Below are 20446 nucleotides of genomic sequence, written 5' to 3'. Positions count from 1 at the left end.
CTTCCTGGTTCTCTTAAGAATATTCTGTAAATATATTTTAAAATCATAGTAAGTGTATTCTGTGATTTTTTTCTGATATAGAAGTTTTCCTGTTTGCCTTAGTGATTCCCACATTGTTGTTAACCACTCTGCTCCACCTCCTGTTACTGCAGGCCTGGGTGGTGTTTTGTGAGGTGATTTCAATAAGGAGACAAATTTATTGGATATAAAGGGTTGAACTAGAGATGTGTTTAATTCCAAGTAGTTGGTCTGTTAGGCAGTGCTGGGGCCCTTACCAATTAAGAGCTACATTAATTAAGAGCTACTCACATTAATTCTGTGAATACTGTGGAGTTACCTCTGATTCATACTGGTATGAGTGAGATCAGAACCAAGGAGTCATATTCTGCCTTTATTTACTCATGTGCAACATCATCGAAACTAATGGGGTTTCTGTGATGAGATAGCCACCAACTTTATGTGCTATGGGATATGTTTCCTCTTATCAGTCAGGAAGCCAATTGGCAATCCATAAACAGCCAGGATTCTTATGCCCAGTAGTCAGTTGTTTTCTTGGATCTTGCTGATACAGTGTCATCAAGCACCATCTTGTTCTCACAGACCTCTGGAGCTTCCATGAGAAAAAAAATAAGATTAATCTAGGAAACCAGAAGAAAACCCTCTATGAATATGTGCCTGTGCTCTGTTCCAACCCTATATAGGCCATCATGGAGGGAACTTTGACGGTATGGTTCTGGGACCATGATTATTTGGATCCACTGGCCACAATCCCATGTCCCGGGGGGTGAACAAGCATTGTACCCTCTTTCGAGTCTAGTGGCTATGGAGTAGCCTTACATTCTAACCCTGAGTAGGATGTATGGACAGTTTCCTGGGATTGTATGTGGACAGATTAATGCAAGATTTTAGTTAAAAGCAGTATTCAAGATTCTTAATTTTACTAGTAAATATAATTTAGCACAGCCGCTTCCCTAAGTTCTAGAGATCAGTGAATTTCCAGACTGAAGGTAAACTCTTCACTCAGATTTGCACACCCTGCTGCATTTGATATCACCAGGAATTAAAGGGATCTTTCAGCAGAATTGGCAAATTATTGGTGAGTAGAACAAAGACAGTAATCAAAAACAGAGTGCAACTTTTCGAACAGGAGGGTCTGACAGTCCTTACAGGAATGCAAGACTGGGGGAGAGAAGGCACAGCAGAGAGAGTTGATAAATAAGATTATGTGAAACTGAAGTACTGGCTAGTTATGACTCAAAATTATAAACTCAATGTATATTGATTTATATATGTCATACAAACAATTGGCCGAAGAGATGCTTAGATTGAACATGTTCATTATGTAACAGTCAATAGAAATAGTATGAGGAGTTATCACCTTGTGGCTGTTTGGGGCTATAATGAAAGCTGGATATGTTTTAGTGGAGTAGTTTTTGTTATGTATTTTAATATATTTAAAATGTGTCTAGTTGAGTTGTGGGCATATTTAAAAAAATAAACATTGAGTAGTATTAATATCTGATATAAAATGTTCATCATCACATCCAAGCTTGAGGCTTGATCCTAAATTTACTCCTAAATATGTACCTCTTTCTTGTTAAGCTATTCCTCTCATCTTGAGTTGCAAGCACATATGACTCAACAAAATGATGTTTTTACTAGCCTTCTAAATTGTTCAAGCAGAGATCACTGCACTGTAATGTGTATCATGACTACTTATATTACCAAAATCAATTGCATTGTATAGTATCAGACTGTATGACCTTTGGCCATAAAATTCCTCTTTTGAAGTCAGGAACACTAAATAAGCTTTTGTTACATTCCATTTATATCCCATTTATTTCTTAAGTATGTTGAATTGGTGGAAAGGCACCATATCAAAAAGAACAATTATTTACAAGTGTTTGTGGGGTTTGGGTTCCTTCCTTCCACCATTCACTTTAACCACTCTTTTTTATTAACCTTTGCCCTGTCTGAGTGAAGAAGAGCTAAACCTTCTGGATAGTGAGTCAGTGAGTTGCTATCATTAACATCTTCAGTGCTATGCTAATGCTTAACCATTCCTGGGAAAGTTATTAATGCTTCCATTCAATTCTATTCACCAAGATTTGGGAGAGAAGAAGTTTATAAAAGGCACCATCATGAATATTATAGATGCTTCATATGAATTGGTTACTTGTAAATATGCAGATGCAAGGCATGTATAATTGCATGGCACGGATGGCAGTGTTATCTGCCATCTTTGTATACTAGCTGGATTGATACATGCATTTTCCATTTCTAAGGTCTGTGCCTTATTAGACTTCTGGAAATCTCCTTATATGTTTTGGGATGAAAATCTTATGGTCACTAATCAAATATACACAGTGAAAAGAAAGACAAAAACTTCTTTTAGTTTCCTCTCTTACAGTAGGTACACTTGCCACTCCAACATAATCTAGGTCTGGGCTTATTATTTTGGTTTATCCTGAGATTTTAATAGGCATTGAACTTTATAATAGTAATGGTCATATTGTTTAAGGCCAGATGAAACCACCAGGTCACTTGTTCTGACCTCCTGTAAGTCAGAGGCTATCAACACCATCCAGCACCCACACACCAATGCCCGAGGTAAATGATTAAGTGAGATAAACACAAATAAGTGATCCACATCCCATGCTGCAGAGGAACATGGAAAAACACCCAGAAGACCCTGCTAAATTTCTTTCTGAGCCCTCCTATCGTGATCTTAGACTCTGAGCATGTAAGCAAGAACCAGGCAGCCAGAAACAATGCTCAGAGCTACCACCTCAGAACAGTAACCTATCCCATCAAGTGGCCCATCTTCACTCATCAATTTGTCCAGCTATCTTTTAAAATGAATTAATTGTTCACCCTTAATCCCACACCATCTGGGAAAAAGAAAAGGGTTCAATCAGCTTTCTGTTTCTCCAAATAAGGGAGCTTGCTCGTCTTTGATTTGTATTCAGTATAGGTCACGGTTTTTTTTCATCAATACACATTTTAAGGCAGACAAAGAGGGAAGAAATGACTCTGAAATGAAAGGGGAAAGTATCATTGGGGAATATTATCCTTCCCTACAACTTCCCTCCTGAAGAATGACTCAGTGCAAGAGGTTCCCTCCAAAAATGGAGATGGTACTGCAATTAAAAACATTGGGAACACTTCCAAACCTGAATAATTTTGTAAATTTATATTAACTACATAGCAATTGCCCAAAATTTGAGATTTGTGATCAATGTTCAGTAATTAAAGAGAGAAGCATGGATACAAAGGAATTTGAGATCAATGTTCACAAATTATAGGAAAGTAGAAAAATGTGAGGGATTGTATATTAATAGTTGATAATAGGAAAAGAGGTAAAATTAGAGTGAATTTCTTATAAATATGTTATGAATAGAAAAGGAGCAATGTTTGCAATGATTTTATATCAATATTCAAGAATTTGGGAAAAGGGCAAAATCTGAGATTTTATGCTAATATTTTATGATTAGAGAGATAGGGACACATCTCAGGGCTTGTAAAGTTAGCAATAGATAACTAGAGAGATGATATGACAAAATTTTATGTAAGTCTTTGAGAATTGGGGAGAAAATGGATCCAAAACTAAATATTTGATATGAGAGAAAAGTACCAACATCTGAGAGCTATTCAATCATTAGAAGGGAAAGTTTGAAAGGATTGTATGCATATATTCAATAAATAAAAAGTAATAGCCATTACAGCACTACTGCCATTCACATGGGCAGCAGAGAACCCTTTGAAAAGCAATGCTAAGAAGTCAAGGAAGAGGGATGGAGTTAGAGGAATCCCCTGGAAGCAGGGAAAAGGGGCAGTAGCCAAAGATGGGAAGTCATGTTGGGCAATTGTGGGGGTGGAGGAGAGTAGAAGCGGCAGAAGCTGGAACTAAGTAACCTGCGGCTGGGCAGTGTCCGTTGGGGACATTTGTTCCTTCAATCTCTTTCATGGTCTGTTGCTAGCAGAGAATAACCATCTGGCTGTCCCCATTCCAAAAGCAGGCATACCTCAGAGCTCTCCCAAATTGCACCTACCCGTCCCTTTCCCACTTGGGCTGTGTCCAGACTCAAGGGTTTTTTCGAAAAAAGTAGCCTTTTCCCCCTGCGTCTAGACTACAGCCGCTTTCTTTTGAAATTAAATCGAAAGAACACGGCATTTCACAAGGAAGAACGCCTTTTTTCAAAAGTGCTCTTTCAAAAAAAGGCGTTCTTGAATGCAAACAGGGCTTTTTCGAAAGAGAGCATCCAGACTGCCTGGGTGCTCTCTTTTGAAAAAGCGGCTTGCTTTTTCGAAAATACTGCTTGCAGTCCAGACGCTCTTTTTTGAAAGAGGCTTTTTCGAAAGTATCTTTCGAAAAAGCCTCTTTCGAAAGAGGCTTGCAGTCTAGACGTAGCCTTGGAGAATAACTCAAGGCAAAAATTTCCACTTAAACAAGGACAGTTTTCTTCAGATAAAATGAATGGCCAAACACTCCAGATCTGGGGAGATTTTAAATTGACATTTGAGAATTGGAAGGGAAAAAGAATCAGGCTACGTCTAGACTGGCATGATTTTCCGGAAATGTTTTTAACGGAAAAGTTTTCCGTTAAAAGCATTTTCGGAAAAGAGCGTCTAGATTGGCAGGGATGCTTTTCCACAAAAGCACTTTTTGCAGAAAAGCGTCCATGCCAATCTAGACGCGCTTTTCTGCAAAAAAGCCCCGATTGCCATTTTCGCGATCGGGGCTTTTTTGCAGAAAACAAATCTAAGCTGTCTACACTGGCCCTTTTGCGCAAAAGTTTTGTGCAAAAGGACTTTTGCCTGAACGGGAGCAGCATAGTATTTCCGCAAGAAGCACTGATTTCAGACAGTAGGAAGTCAGTGCTTTTGCAGAAATTCAAGCGGCCAGTGTAGACAGCTGGCAAGTTTTTCCGGAAAAGCGGCTGATTTTCCAGAAAAACTGGCCAATCTAGACACAGCCTCAAAGTCTGAAGAGAATAATGGATAAAATGTCAGTAATTTGAGAGGAAAAAACTCTCTTGTGTAGAACTGCTGAATATATTACAGACAATGAAAAAAAAGATGGACAGTTCCTATAAGCTGATAGGATAAGAGCTCTTATTCTAATGGCTCTTCAGAGCTTCTGTCACATGTTACCATTGGAAGATTTTTCTATCTTAGGTTTACCTTCAATCATTATTTTGGGAAAGTAAAAAAATGCCTGGTGTTTACTGAAACCTACTGAAAACCCAAAGTCTAGTTTTCAAGAGAAACCTCCATTTAGATTGATCCAGACCTTGCCCAAGCTTGCAGTTATTCTGTGCAGCTTTACAGCTAATACCATATTTATTTTATTCTTTCGTGTGACTACCTTATCACATTCTCTGATAGTTTTCTTGTTATTCATAAATATATGAAAAATCAACATAAAAGGCTACCTCATCAATTGGTTTAGCTCCACTGCCTACAGTTTACAACATCTGAGGATATAACCTCAGATCACAAAGTATATGCAGGTGTAAATCTGGGAAAGAAGGCAGGCATTAAGAAGAGAGAGAACATCCTGAAATACATACACAGTATTAAAAATACCCAATCTTAAATCAATAAGCATGGATCAGACCATCTCTAGAATTATTAGTAGTGCAAAGATATCTTTTCTTGTTCGGATATATAATATATTCATTTTATTTTGCCCAGATACATTCAGAAGGCTACATCACTGCCTGGGCATATAATGAAGGGGCACAGCTCTATGCCTTGCCAGGTTTCTGGTCATTCATATAGGGTTAAAAAGGTCAATGTTCTATTTTCAGCATCCCCCCCTTATGGGAATTGTGATCAATCTTATGTTTCACACTTGCATTATTGCAAGCTGACTCCTAGCAACAAGCCTTGACATAATGAACTCTGTTTCACATTTCTGTTGCCAATGTAGAACTCTGAGTTTTAAATATCCACCCCCAGAATGTTGCTGTAGGAGGAGTTTTATTTGCTGTACCAATCAGAGCAATATACTTATCTTTCTAAAGTCTGTTCTGAAGCCTCTGTATTTCATTTCTTAAGCTAAAATATTTCTCTAAGCTAAAATGATGGCAAAGAATAATTCATCTTTCAGATCAGCCAAGTCAAAATAAGCATAACTATTCTAACTGGCAGAATTCAGATAGACTATTAGTGCAGTAAGAGCAGTGGATGTTAGGTGAGTGACAGAAAGCAGTTTCTTTGTATTATAATATTAGATATTAGGAAGAAAACCTTCTCTAACCCTCTCTCCTTTTGCTCCTCGTACTGATTATTTTGCCCCAAGTTATAACAAGAATCGCACTAGGTTCAATCCCCAGTTCTGTCACAGACTTCTTGCATGACACAGATAAAGTTACTTAATCTCTTTCAGTTTCTTTACCTATCTGTAAAATGGGTATAAAATATTTTTCCTTTGTCTTATCTATTTAGCTTGGAAGGCGTTTTGGGCAGAGACCTGCACTTATACACAATAGAGTCTTAAGTAATTGTAGTTAGAGCCTCTAGGTGCTGCTGTAATTCATATAACTCTAATAGTAATATGACTATTTATATGAGTGGTGAATTTAGCTTAATATCTTGAGTTTAGCTAAAATATATGTGAAAGTGGCTATGGTATGGTCTCTATACTCACTTAAATTCCACAAATCATTTTACATCTGTTCAACTCACTGTATAGATTGATATATGCCTGCTCTTCTGCCACTTCCTCTTACCCTCATCACACACTCACATACCTAAATTCTTTTTTTGATCAGTAGGGTGCTAAATTACCAAGCTGGAAATTTCTTCAGCAAAGGGATGCATGCCAGAACAAAAGCAAGGGATGCATGCCAGAACAAAAGTGCCTTCAGGGATCTAAGTCTTAGGAGGGGTTCATTTCCAAATTTATAGGTAAGACCTTTTTTTTTTTTTTTTTTTTCAACTTGGAAAATGCTCCGCTTATTTATAGAAGAAATCTACAGTAAGGACATGTTAATGTTCTTGGCTATTTTTGTTAGTAACCCATTACAATCTGTATGAACATTTTATGAGTGAATTTATTTTGCAAATTATTGTGAAAAATATTCTACATGCTCATTCACCCACTGTTTTTATAGGTGAATAAAATATCTTTTTTTAAATATTTTTTTCTCATAATAAAAGAGGTATCTGAAATAAATGTTCACAACATATTTGCAAGGCTGGGTGAAATCTGGCTCCTTCGAAAGCAATGGCAAACTCCCATTTACTTTAATGAGGCCAGGATTTCACCCTTTGTGACTAGATGTGGCACATCTTCTGTTGCATCCTTTCTGTCTGCAATGCTCTTCTCTTGGGCACTTCACATAGGTCTCATAGGGCAAGAATTTCAAAATTAATCATGCACAATTATTCATGAGCCACTAACATTTGCAAGGGAGTGCTCAATATGTACACATAATCCGATATTTGCACACATGGCTAGACACCTAACTGGTCATGTGTTTAGTCAACTAGTTGATTTCCATACAGAAGTTAGGAATATGCAAATAGTTTTTATGCTTAAATTTGAAAATAGGATCCATAATATGGTACTGGTGATCCAAATGTTTCATTACTTACTTGGTCAATGTGAGTTTGCTTGAGTAGATTCAGGATTCAGCCCTATATATTCTCTCGTTGGCTAAATAAATTAGCATCCTAAAGCTTCAAACCTGTACTTGTCTACTAATCATGGCTTGAGTTGTCAATAGGACTGTAACCTCTTTATAATTTCATAACAAGTCTGTAACAAATAATTCTACATTTCATAACCAATTGAAAATAATATTTAGCACTACTGTCAAAGATTGGCACCATGGCAGTAATTCTGGAGGCAGTGTCAAATGTTAATCTGCCTTTAGCAAGGTTCCTCTTCAATTCAAGTGCCTTTCAATAGAACAAGGATTAATCATAGCTATTAGAGTGCTTTCAGGAAAAGACTGTATAGTTCTTTCCTCTAAAATGTTCTGTTCCCAGAGATGATGAGTTAATTCATCTGGAACAACATTAGTTCATCAACTTTTGTGGCTTGTTTGAAAATCAAAATCCATGAATGTCATATGCCATCAGACTTAATGTCCATTTAATTCACCTTTTAAATAAATCTAGTAGATTATCATAATTAATCAATGTATAGGTGAAATGCAACATTGTAACTACGGCTCCTTTTAGTCATTTTTTGGCATTGCAATCTACTGCTATAGTTGAATAAGTTGCTACAAAGTGTATTTTTTTCTGTAAAAATCTGTATCTAGCTTTTTTTAAATCTTCAATTAGCACTATCCAACCATTGTATGTTTGAAATGGTAAATACAAACCAGAAAAATTTAAAATGACTGTTTGACTTTTTAATTGGGTAATAAATTGCTTCTTAGCCTTATAAAGTCAACAGGTGTTTATGTCTATTATTGTAAGCTTAGTTAAAACCCTCAACTTTAACAGGAATGCTTTGGCAAGCGCCAGTCATTCCTAAAATTGATTGAAGAAATAGGATTTTTGTCATGCATCATTTTAATTTTGCAGGATAAGTTCTGCTTCTTAACCCTTTTAATGCATTTCAGCCTAATGGTCTAGCAAGGTTGTTTCCCCTTTCCCAATTGATCTCCATTTGTTTTAAAGGGTTGCTTTGAGTTGCAAATCGAGTTTGGAATCTTGTAAATGCTAGTCAGTCATAAAATATCCCTTATCAGATCATGTAATATCCCGACTACTGAGCTTTAAGGATTGATCCTGCAAGATTTTTGCATACTGAACTCCCACTGAAGTCATGGGGGACTCTGAGACTAGAAAGCTTTCAAAATGGGGCCTTAAAATATTTACAGATTTTAATAAAAACTGATCAAAATTGAAAAATTTGTAATTAAAGATTACAAGAGGATAGTTAGGAAGTGGAGGAATAGTAAATCCCTGATGGATTATCATACACATGTATCTGAGGGAAATCAACAGCATCCATTTACTGGGCTTTACATTTCCAGGCTGTAAAGAGCTTTCAAGTAGCTTGCTAAGGCAGCTGAATCAGGAGAGCCTTTCTTAGAACATCTCGTGCAGGAACCATATTTTCCAAAGCATGCGAGGAACTACAGGATCAGGTATAAATCCCTGGTCATTCTACAGGTCCTCATTCCCAAAATGTAATCAGTTGGTTTGTGGATATAAAACACCCACTTTTCACATAGGACAGGAGGAAGGAAGGAAATGATATGATATGAGCACAATAGCAAAATTTCCATTCCTGATTGTGAGTTAATTCCATATTTGGCCATAAATATAGTAGTGCCACCCATATGTGCATAAATATAGTAGTGCCACCCATATGTGCAGTTTTGAACCAGGGCTTTAGCTAGTGTTAACAAACTAGAAAGCATTTTTGGTAGATAAAGGTCCTCCCCCATTGCGAATGAAGCTCAATTTTTTTATTCTGTGGGTTATTGGGTATTGGAGTAGCCTCTGCAGGCTTCTGAAACCTTGGGAAGGATGGTGGAATTAGATGGTCAAAACTGGAGTTTCCAAGGTTCTCCAGAATTCTTGGCTGTCTTTCAAAGTGGGGAAAGAAGAAAATTAATGTAAAGGGGTTGTACAAATAAAACTTCTGGGGGCAGAGGAGCCTAGCATTCAAATCAGTCAGTCTTTATTTAAAATATGGCATGCCCTGTTTCCATTATGTGTTAAAATGTGTTGATTAACTAATGTTGTTCTTCAAATCATCTTTCACCTACATATGCTTTTAGATTGTAAACTCTTCAGGCCAGGGACTGTCTCTTCTTTTGGCTATCGACAATTCCTAGTACAATGAGACCCACAATTTCAGCTAGGGACATCTATGTTCTACTGTAACAAAAATATTGAAGACGAAGAATAATGAGTATATGGGCCCAGATTACCATCTCCTGTGGGAAGACCTGTAAGAAGTTTTGGGAAAGGAAAATTCCATGAGGCTTTTCTCACAGTTTCCTTTGATTTTGCCTGTAAGGGAAGTGATACTGCCCACCTGTGGAATAAGCAAGATGCTATGCTCCTACATCCCATAGCCCTGCTGCCTTCACCTCCTGAAATTCCCAAGCTATTTGCCAGAGGTCATTGCTATCTGCACAGAAACCCTGTGCCTCCCTATGGATTCTTGGCCCTCATCTTCTCTCCTCTCATTGCCTTTCAAGATGGCTTTAGTTGGCCTGTGCGGTCAGGGCTACCCCTACCAGTAACTGCTCAGTATTCTCTTACAGGGAGGAGGAGCTCATTCATGCTACACCCAGAAAGCATTATAACTTGGAGAGTCCTCATGGAATTAATTCCTTAGCTCCACACCTAACCTGTTTCACCATGTGTGAATCTGCTGGATCCTATGAGCAGCCCAATTGCACACTCTGGGAGGAAGATTAATGGTGTTATATGGATGATTGTCCTCCCTCCCTTTCACTTAGGCAGGACAGATCCACACACTTCTCTGGGCAAACAATCAAGCTGGGGAATATTTCCATTTTGTGCTGAGGGTGTATCAAAAGAACTGCATTTGTTCTTGTTCCTTCTCTCTTGGTGAAAATGGCAAAAATGCCACCAGCATTGTTCCTTAGAATAAAAAACCATGTGTCTGATGTACAATAATGCTCTTATACCTTTGTGCATTATGGTCTATTCTTGATTCACTTTCAGACCAAATTCAAAAGTTTTTGGGCCAAATTCTGGCACCAAACCTGCCAGAATCTCCTACCCCCATCAATCAAAAAAACCTAATTCTAGTCAGAAAACTGGTTTCTATCCATCAATTCTGACAGCCCACAAAACCAATGGAGAGGCTGTTGTTTGACAGGAGATGCTGAACAGTCTGGCAAAGTGAAGCTGGGGGATCTATAGATTTCTGCACCTATGCCCCTTGACACACCAATAATGTTAGGTGCACTCACATCTTCTGCATATTATATGTTTATTTATATACATATAGATAATGCCAGTGCATCTGATTCTGATCTCTCTTGAACTAGTGTTGCAAAAAGATGGAAATGGGATCTAATTTGTGGTGTAGTTTAATAATAAAGGACTGAAACACAGAAATACTTCAGTTTTGCTTGGTTTACTTTTTCTCTGTGGTTGTCTGTCTTGTGGTTACCTTGGAAACACAAACAAGAGAAAATTTGATTGGAGGAGCCCCAATAGTTGTGGGTGGAGTTTTGAATAGTGCCAATTATGGTTGGATGCCCCAAGTCTCCAAAGATTGGGATTATTTTTTAGAGTTTTTTTTTTAAGAAAAGAAGCAGAAGGAATAAAATTATAGAATAAGAGACTGAAGTTTAGATATGGGAGTGTAGTTGTTTGTTATTTGGAAGAGTGGATTTTAAAAAAGAAAAAGCAGAACAGTTTTGCTGAGCAATCAGTTGTTAAACTGTCAGTGGGAGCACTGCTGAGATATTAAAAATAAATTGGCTCATTATTGTGAACAAGATAGTTATGTCAAAATGCAGATATACAAACGATCTCTGTTGATAATATAAAAATTGATATTAGGAAATTACTCCCAGTTTTATGTTCTCTGTGTGGCTACATATGTGCTAATATATGTGTTTTGTAGGTGTGTGATCAATCCATTCACAAAGTGTGTATTTGAGGGTACATATATAAATATATTTAGGATATGTCTTTAACACACACTATGATTAATGGAATTGTATAAATAGGATCGATGGGCATAAATACACACATTCTCTCTATATATTGATATAGATATGTGTGTGTTTACATATTTGTGTGCATATTTGTAAGTCTAAAATTCCATAGTTACAAAAATAGTTCTCATATATAATCGAATGCCTTTGATCTATATTACCAAATTACCAGTTATAATTTTCAATCTTCTGTGTACACAGTACACACATTTTAGGGAGACTTTCCACTGATAAATTAGGAGACCCACCCTTATATTTCACATAAAAAGTTATTTTGACGTCAGGAAGTATTTGCAGACTTTCTGATCGCGGTGTGGATTTTTATAATCAATTGATTCCTCCCCCCCCCCCGCAGTGTTTTCGCAGTAAATGTGGCAATTGATTGTTCTTGGTTCTAAGAAATAACATTGGTAACGGTATGTATCTGCGGCAGGTCGAGGTTAGGACTCGGAATTGTGCTGAACATCTGTCATAAGTATGTGTGTGTGTGGGGGGGAGCACATTAAAGGTGTGAATTTGTAGTTTAACTCCGCCGACAATGCTGGGAGCGGCTAATGTGGGATTTGGTAGAGCACCAACGCATTAGTCTCCGCTTCGAAACAAATGTTAACATTCACTAAATAATTACAATCAAGAGAGGAGACGAGATTCAGTCGCTGTTTGCAGCGAAAGCTCCCGCAAAAGACCACGTCATCGCTTTACCTGAAAAAGAATCGGAGCCCGGAGCCGTGCCCAAACGGTGATTACAGTTTTATAGTTTAATTAAAAAGCGCAGCAGTCGGGAAGCGGTCAGCGGGGGAACCCTCCTCTCTGCTTGTCTCTAGCACATGGGATTCCCGGACAATAATGGGGTGCTAATTCCGAAAGCTCGCACCGCCCTCCCGCAAAGACAAGGGGGGATGTGTCGGAAATCCACCCTCCAGCAGTCCTGGCGAAGCCAGACTGACCCCAGCAAATGAAAATAATCAGAAGTAATTAGAAGCGTGCTGGACTACTCCTCGGAGATCTGTGCGAGAGAATAAACATGCCGGGGCCCTCCGAGCCACTGCAAAGGCCCATGTCTGAGCTGTTAGGTGCCCTGACCTTGTCCACATAAAGACGTGATTTATGAAGTGCAGGGCACAGCAGCAGGACTTCTGTCTTCTCCAGAAGAACCAAATTACTGAGGTGGAGATTAACATGCTTTCAGATGGGCCCATTTCCAAACCAAGGGAAAATTTTTATTTCATGTTTTTTACCTTTCATTTCCTCCTCCCCTCTCTTTTTAAAACAGCCTTTTGGCTCGGGAGAAACAGAACCCAGAGAAGCGACGGCAGTAACAGATTCGGAGCCATGGGAAGAGATAAAATGGACTAGGAAAAGTCTGTTTAACCCGGCGCTGTAGAATCATTTGCGTTATCTACCCCGGGATGTGTTTGATTTGACTCAAGAAAGATCTGGTAAAGATCTGGCTCGTAGTATATACTAAGAGCATTGATTTTTTTAAAGCATCTGTCAATATCTATAACGTAAGGCAAAGGGAATTAGCAAACTTCTGAATGGTGTCAGTGTTTCTAGATGATTTCACTATTCTTGTGGCTTGTTGCCCTGCATCCCAGAGCACTAGGGCATGTTTAGAGAGGTTTTCATTTTACTACACTTGTTGCAGTATTTTAAAAGCTGCCAGTGTTAGTAGTCACGATGCTCCACAGTGTGCTTAGTCACCTTGAGAAACAGAACATTAAACCCCACTTAACAACTGTGGTTAAGAAGTGACTATAAATTAACAGATAATCTTCAGATTACAATTAACATGTTACTGAACATTTAAGAAACTGCCAGCAACTTGTCTGATTCCCCTCCCCCTTCCCCCAGTATTGTCCTCTGCAGAGCGCTTGTCCGCAGGAAGCCTATTAAAAGTGGACAGTGCAGTTATTTCATCTGGCTTTGGCTGGGCTTTAATGATGTGTTGGAATGTACCATGCCCATAGGGTCTCCATTAGGAGAACTTTTACTTCTGGGGGGACCATGAAGTTAAAGGCTTAAAAGAGGCATCAGTTTACAGCCTGGTGGGAATAGCTAGCAGACTGGAGTACTAACTCCTTACTGCCTCCTCTAATGTGGCGACTTATTTTAAATAAACAGTTGCGAAAGGGAAACAGATCAAATGGCTTTGATACAAGGGTACAGACCCTCAAAACTGGAAGAGGAAGAGAGAAAGGGCCAAAGACGTATTTGGTCACCTTTCAAAACAGGAAGAAAACACAGTTACAGCCTCGTATGTGATCAGCTAGCGGGAGATCTTTACATGTATCAGTCATTCCTCAGCCACCCCTTCTGTGGTTACCACAAGGCTGCTTTTGCTCCAACGCCTCTTTAAACCACTGACCAAGAAAATGAAAAGTCCCTCCTACGCCAGGGGCAAAATCTGCATGTGATAACCTCTTTCTCCTCTTCACCTCCACGTCGAAAAAAAGTTGACATATTTTTGTGGATTTTGTTCTCCAGTCCCCGGGGAGATGGGGATATGAATGCTTAGCTCTGCCCTAATACGTACGAAGTAATGGCTTTTCTATCATCTTAAAACCTGGCTTTATTTTTAATAGCCCTTCCAAGTGTGGAGCTAAAACAAACAGGCATGTTCCCTGTTATTGCTAGCAGACAGCAGCTGGGGTGGGGTGGGGGAACGAGGTGGAGAGCTGCTGGAGGGGGGGGAGAGGGAGAAGATTGCTGGGGACTGCGGTTTGTGGGGTGCTGTCTGTTGCAACACTCTGCTGATCCAGCTAAGTGTGGCCACATACAGCAGCTATAGAGGGTAAATAATCCCTGATGTACTAACCGGCTCTCCTGGCGTTTTTCTAATGGGATCCGCTCTGCATATACAGAGACATATCAGTGCAAATTATTAGTGCATCACAAAGAGTTTGATTTAGTAACTCAGGACTCGACTTTCCGAAATAGTCACCCTAACAGCTGGTCCTTCATCAGCATCAAGAACAGTAACGATTACTATTTAGCAGGGGGGAGTAGTACCACAAGCTAAAACCCCGGGGAATAACACCACCAAGTAGTACCAGGAGAATGGAGGCAACAGCATAGGCTCTGCCCTCTGCAGCGATGCTGCCCCTTGTAAAGCTGAGCTTGGGAGCAGCACTCAGCTCACACCTTCTAGCAGCAGCCACCGCCTTGGCTCATGCTCCTGAAAGGAGAGTACAGTACCCGAGAGACATCGGCCGCCGCTATGTTCTTAAATCTGTACGCCCAGCAGTAATTCAGCTGGCTACGCCATCTACTGGCCATTGGCTGCAAGCTTCTGACTCGCATCACCCCTCCTCAGTACCACATATACAGGGCACGGGAGCTGTGCGTGTGTGTATGTCTATCTAAGCCCTTTCCATGAAATCCCAATTTAGCCAGGACCTGCTACTGATACCAAAAGACCTTTTGTTTATCCACCAACGTTTCCTCCTTTTCATCGAGGCTTTGTTAAAGGGAGGGGGCTAAGGTTTCGTATCAGAACCTCTGATCAGGCCTATGGGCTCGAGCAATCAGTTTCCCAGATTACTTGTATTTAATACACAATGCATCATAAAACAAATCCCTCATCCTGACAGGAAGAAAATAGAACAGCTCATAGCTCGAGCTGGTCCAATTTATGGCTAAATTAAAAAAAAAGAAAAAGAAGGCTCCAACAATGGACAAGTTGAGGGAGGGCAGGAAATCAATGGGCCAGCAAACCGGGAACTCTGTGCAGTTCTCAAGCCCCGGACTCTGGGAATCTCTGGCCAGATTTGGGGGGGGGGGGTTATTTACAAAGGATTTTTTTCCAGGCCTACCTAACACTGCTGTGTGCGATTTGTTTTCTCTCTCCTCTCGTCTTGAACAATAGCCATTATCTGAAATAACAGTTCAATGTCACAGATAACAGGCCGCTGAGAGGAATTAATCATCATCTCTTGTCACTTGGATTCTCGCCCTTGCCTTCTTCTCTCCTCTGCATTGTAAAAAAAAAAGTCGATTTTTAGTCTGAGAAATATAGGCGAACTTTTTTTAAAAAGTGGGTGGCACTTACGATGGCGTAATAAACGATAAAGTTCAGCCCCCTTTTTCTATCCTCTCCCCTCCCTCCTAAAATGTTACAGTTAACCTCGGGAGATAATGTCCAACTTTGTTGGATAGGGTGGGTCAATTTGCTGCATTGCATTATTATTATAATATTTATGGTTACATTTTTTTAAAAAATTAGGAGTCACAGCAATTTCGAAGGCTGTATCTTTTATGTAAACTCAAGGAGAAATCATCTCTTGGATAATTAATTCTCTATCGATTCCTTCTGCTCCACCACCCCAATCCAAATGTCTAGCCTACCTCCAGTTTCATTCATGAGATTTGTTACTAGATAAATAAATAAATCAAGATTCTTTAGGAAACGATTCCAAATATAACAATGGTTTCCCTTCCTCAAAACAGGATTGTTTATAATATTTATTGTGAGGTGCAAAACAATATTAAGAAAGCTACTTTTCATTTAAAAAAATCTGTGTACTTTCCAATAGATGTAAAATATACATCAAAAAAGATACTGGCTCACCGTAAATTCACAGATGTATAGACGTAAGGTAATATTTTCCTCAGATCAGATTCGGTGATATATGTGCGGGTCATGTTGCTCTTTAATGTTAAGAAATAACATTTTAGGAACTTTTAAAAACAGATCATGTATTGATTAATTCCGCGCCTTGTGTATGTGCATGCGCGCCTCTCTGTCTAGTGAACCGGAGAGGAAAATGGAAAATAGAAATGACAAAAATTTCTGCTAGGAAGAGTAGAATTTAGAGCGAGAGGGGCTTCACACTATTTAAACGCCCTATATACGTACCATGGGGTCTATAGCACAGATGCAATATATGCAACCGATTCGCTTTTTTTAACGTGGTAATCAAAGTTCTCAACTGCATTCCATTTAGTGATTGGGGCTGCTGCTTTTTATAAGTTAAAATCAAAAAGACAAAGGCTGCCGAGTTTGTGAAACGCTTCTTAAATAAACACATTCACATGGAGACACTTGCACTTTCGGAACACATTGGAACAAGGCGAGGTTCTCCTCTGCGAAAGAAAAATCCTCCCACCCAAGATCTCCCTATTGGCTGCTGATTACATGGATGGACTCGACATGTTTAAAGGGGATGGTGCATCCGTAATCAGTCTGCCCCTATAGGACTTCTGTCTTGGCGACCTTTTGGTGACCTCTCTCGCCGGAGGAGGCTGCTGTCACTTTAAAAATTTACTGAAAGAGGAGCCTCTGTCTGGCTTCCGACCACTGGGTTGCAAGGGGGAGATAGCTCCCGCTCGCTCGCTCTCGCCTCTTTATGGATGGCCGGTCAGATCTTCTTTAAAGGGACAGTTCATGAAATGGAAACCCTTGGCAGTTGAGTGTGTGAGGTTGCAAAAAAATAGAAAGGGAGGGGAGGGGAGGAGAGGGGAGACGCTCCGGCTGAGAAAGAAGCTCTCACCGGACAGGCTCTGAAGAGGAGTGTGTGTGTGTGTGTGTATGGGGGGGGGACAGCCTCCTTACCCCCTCCCTCTCCAGAACATACTCGCACTTTTTTCCTGGGATCACCAGCAGAGAAGTGAAAGAAGTTTTTTTTTTTTTGGTGGGATTTTTTTTTCACCCTTGATAACTTTCTTTACCCACACCCACACCCCGAGCAGCCGATGCGAGCAGGAGGGAAGGTGATGGGGAGCCGGGCGGAATTTGCAGATGTAAGAACAGCAATAATAATGACAAAGACTCATCCTTAAAGCAAACTTCCTCCCCTCCCCGGCACCTCCCTTCCCCCCAAATAATCTAGCAACAGCCCCTGAGAACTCCAGGCGAGGCGAGAGAAACGTCCCAACAAATGGTGGAGGCAAGTGGATCTTGCAAGCAGCGACCAGAGCCGGCCGGCACAAGGACACCCGCCACCCACCCACTCTGCAGACAGACGGCGAGAGCTTTTTGTTTTGTTTTACTTCCAGCCGCTTGAAGGACCTTTCCCCCTCCCCCTCCCTGGGCACGGAAGCGCGCAGGCTTTAGGAATCAGTGCCGTGTGAGAGAGAAGGTAAGAGGAGAGGGTGAGGAGAGTGATCCTAGTCATAACAAACTCGGCGTGCTCCCGGACACTTTCTCTTCTGTCCGCTCTGTCTTGGCTCAGTGACTTACTCCCTGGCCTCCGGGTGCTCCCCTGCTCAGACTTGTGATTTCCTTGTTGCTCTCAGGGCGGCCACGTCTCTCCCTCCCTGTGGCTTGCTGGTGTCTCTCTGGGGCGAGGGGGTGATGTGTGTGTCAGGGGTGGGGGTGTCTGGCTGGCTCGCTCCTTCTGTCCCAGGGATCCAGTAAAAGCGAAGGGGTTGGCTTGCCAAACCCTAGATTCCTGGCAAAGCAGCCGACCTGCTTCTGGATCTGCCTTCGGCAAAGTTCCACCTTCACCCAGGGGCTAAGTCTGGGAAGCCCTGGCGTGCGTGGTTTTGTAGCTTTGTTACCCCCACGCTTCCCTGCCAGAGACACTTGCAATGACCCTCACATAAAATAAAAGGAAAACCAAGAGCGTTTGAAAAGGCAAGGCGTGTAAAAGTAATCAAATGAAGGCTTCTCAGGGCAATGGTGGCTTTTTTGAAAAGGCAAAACTCCTGCATAAGCAGCTAAGGGGGTGGGAAGTCACACTCCTGCAATTTTTAGTTAAAAGTCTCTGGTCCTGTCAGAGAAACCTCCCCCCCCCACACGAGATAAACCTTCGTTACCTCGTGGAGACGCTCATCTAAGAACGAGTTCAGCATGCCCAATAATTTGCGAGTGAAACGAAGTTAAGTCCTAGTTGCAACGAGATGCAGACATTTAATTTTCCAGTGGAAATGCTCCCAGCCCTTCAAGAAGGGCATACAATTGGGATAGGTCCTACGCATGATCTGCTGTATGAATTTCTGTCGACGGTAGCAGCTGAAATAATTAACGAAATCCAATGTGATAGAACACAGCTCAAAACTTGCCCTTTTCACGGGGCTTATAAACATGGTTGGTTCACACTACTTCTTAAGTTTGAAATTAAAATATAATGGTTTTGATCGCCCTGTAAAACGCGTAGACGAGGGGAAGGGATAGTGTTCTGTTAGATTTGGGTTCCAGTCAATCGTCTCTTATTTTGCCATAGTCAGGGCCTGATCCCGCTTTCCCCTCGTACCCCAAATTTCTCCTCGGACTCAGGGGGAATGTGGGAGGCAGGATCGGAGCCTCTGTTGAAATATCTTCCTAAACTTCTGTGGCAGAGTTATTTTTAAACAATTGCAAGGCAGTGGAATTCGAAACAAACTTGGTCAATATCGTGCAACTGAAATGAGATGATTTCTTCCTGTGTGGCAAAATCGAACTCAGTGGCCGGGGTCAGCCGTGCGGCGTGTGGGGCAATTCATTTGAATATCGAATCTAATGATTTAGGTTGAAGTTTATTACAGTGAAATAATCTTTAAAATGAAGCGACTTGACGAGATCGAAGAACTTATAAAAACTCGCGTGACTATTATGAAAAATTGGCTGAGAGTAAAGAAGGCAACTTTTTGTGCAACAAACACAGTCGTTCCCAGAAAGTGTCCTCTTAAAGGTTGCTTTTCGGTAGCACACTGGTTGCTTTTTAATTGCCTCCTGTTCATAGTGTGTCTCGCCTTGTGCCCTCTAGTTTGTCCCCTTGAAGTTTGTGGTTAGTTAATGATCTGAATCTGCTTCTGGAGGATTACCTGAACTCTATGTTAAACTGCTTTAGGGCTAGGGAAATGTACCCTCAACTTCAGTTTTCACCTTCATAAGGGCATAGATAAAGCAGCTTTCCAGCTGGGTTCATTTAATTAATGAATCTGAGCTGTTGTGGGGTAGAACTAGCCTATATTGTTAGTCTTTGATAGAAAACTTCCTTAGGTTTTCATTAACTAAATGATATACAATACCAGAATTCCTTTCCATTCAACTTGAAGGCCAAAAGTGCTCTGAGTCTTGACGTGAATACAAATTCTTTAAGTGCAAGAACAATCTCTCCCTCTCTGGTTTCTAGCACAAATAGGTTAATATATTTTCTGTACAGAATATGAGAAAGACAAGAACTTTTGAAATGTAATATTAGCTTTATGCATATGTTGTGATTTTGCTGAAAGCTTCGGATAGGCTAGTCATAAAAGCTGTAGATAAATGATGGTATGAAGTCATATATAACGATTAGCAATTTGTCATAATATTAGACTAGAACATCCTTTTTAACTTGTCCACAATCAATCTGATTAGATTTGTTTATATTCTTCATAATTAGAACTGTATATTGCTATGTGTAGAATATTGTGCCATGTTTTCCATGAGTGTTTACATTGTTTTTCATTTATTTTCTTTAGTTTGGCGTAGAGGGCTCTATTAACCAAGCCCTGTGAATTGCTTCGATTAGGGGGTATGATTTAAGTGTTAAAGAGGGGAGGAGTTTGGGAAGCATAATATTAAACCAAGATTAATAACTCTGAATCTAAACATCATTTAGTGTATGGAATTTATATCAAACACGAAAATGTTAAGTGGGACCTAACAATACATCAAAAGAAAATAAAAACTGAAACATAGAAAAAATAACACATACATACACAACTCCCAAGAGGCCCACCATAGATACTATCTTTAATCATTCTTATGTATAATCACAGACAAAAATTACATTGACATAGAATTTTAAACAATATATATTCATTGATATAAAATGAGAGAATAGATTTTTGCTAAA

The 20446-nt window shown here is 40.1% G+C and overlaps 1 protein-coding gene and 1 long non-coding RNA gene across 9 annotated transcripts in view; one reads left to right on the top strand and one right to left on the bottom strand.

Annotated features, from left to right (window-relative positions):
* The window catches only part of MECOM (MDS1 and EVI1 complex locus), a 508313-nt gene that overhangs the window by 416636 nt on the left and 71231 nt on the right, over positions 1–20446 (top strand). Inside the window, exon 1 of one of the 6 annotated variants that reach the window (XM_006131724.4) lies at positions 16754–17761. The exons of the other annotated variants lie outside the window; for them this stretch is intronic. The gene's annotated coding sequence lies outside the window, so the exon portion shown is untranslated. Of the gene's footprint in view, positions 1–16753; positions 17762–20446 lie in introns of those variants that run through there. 6 annotated transcript variants of the gene reach the window in all.
* On the bottom strand, positions 116–18573 carry LOC112547218 (uncharacterized). Of its 3 annotated transcripts, XR_012906279.1 has the most exons (4): positions 17863–17965; positions 16252–16331; positions 15497–15654; positions 116–610 (listed from the first exon to the last, which is right to left on the bottom strand). It is a non-coding gene; the product is annotated as an uncharacterized LOC112547218 (long non-coding RNA). The 3 variants fall into 3 exon arrangements; XR_012906280.1 differs by lacking the exons at positions 116–610; positions 17863–17965 and adding an exon at positions 18441–18573 and having other exon boundaries at positions 15266–15654; XR_003090968.2 differs by lacking the exon at positions 116–610 and having other exon boundaries at positions 15266–15654.

Source organism: Pelodiscus sinensis, chromosome 10 (genome assembly GCF_049634645.1).
Source record: "Pelodiscus sinensis isolate JC-2024 chromosome 10, ASM4963464v1, whole genome shotgun sequence".
NCBI classification, from domain to species: domain Eukaryota; kingdom Metazoa; phylum Chordata; order Testudines; family Trionychidae; genus Pelodiscus; species Pelodiscus sinensis.
Note: the sequence above shows the minus strand (reverse complement) of the source record. Positions and strands in the feature narration are given on the sequence as shown.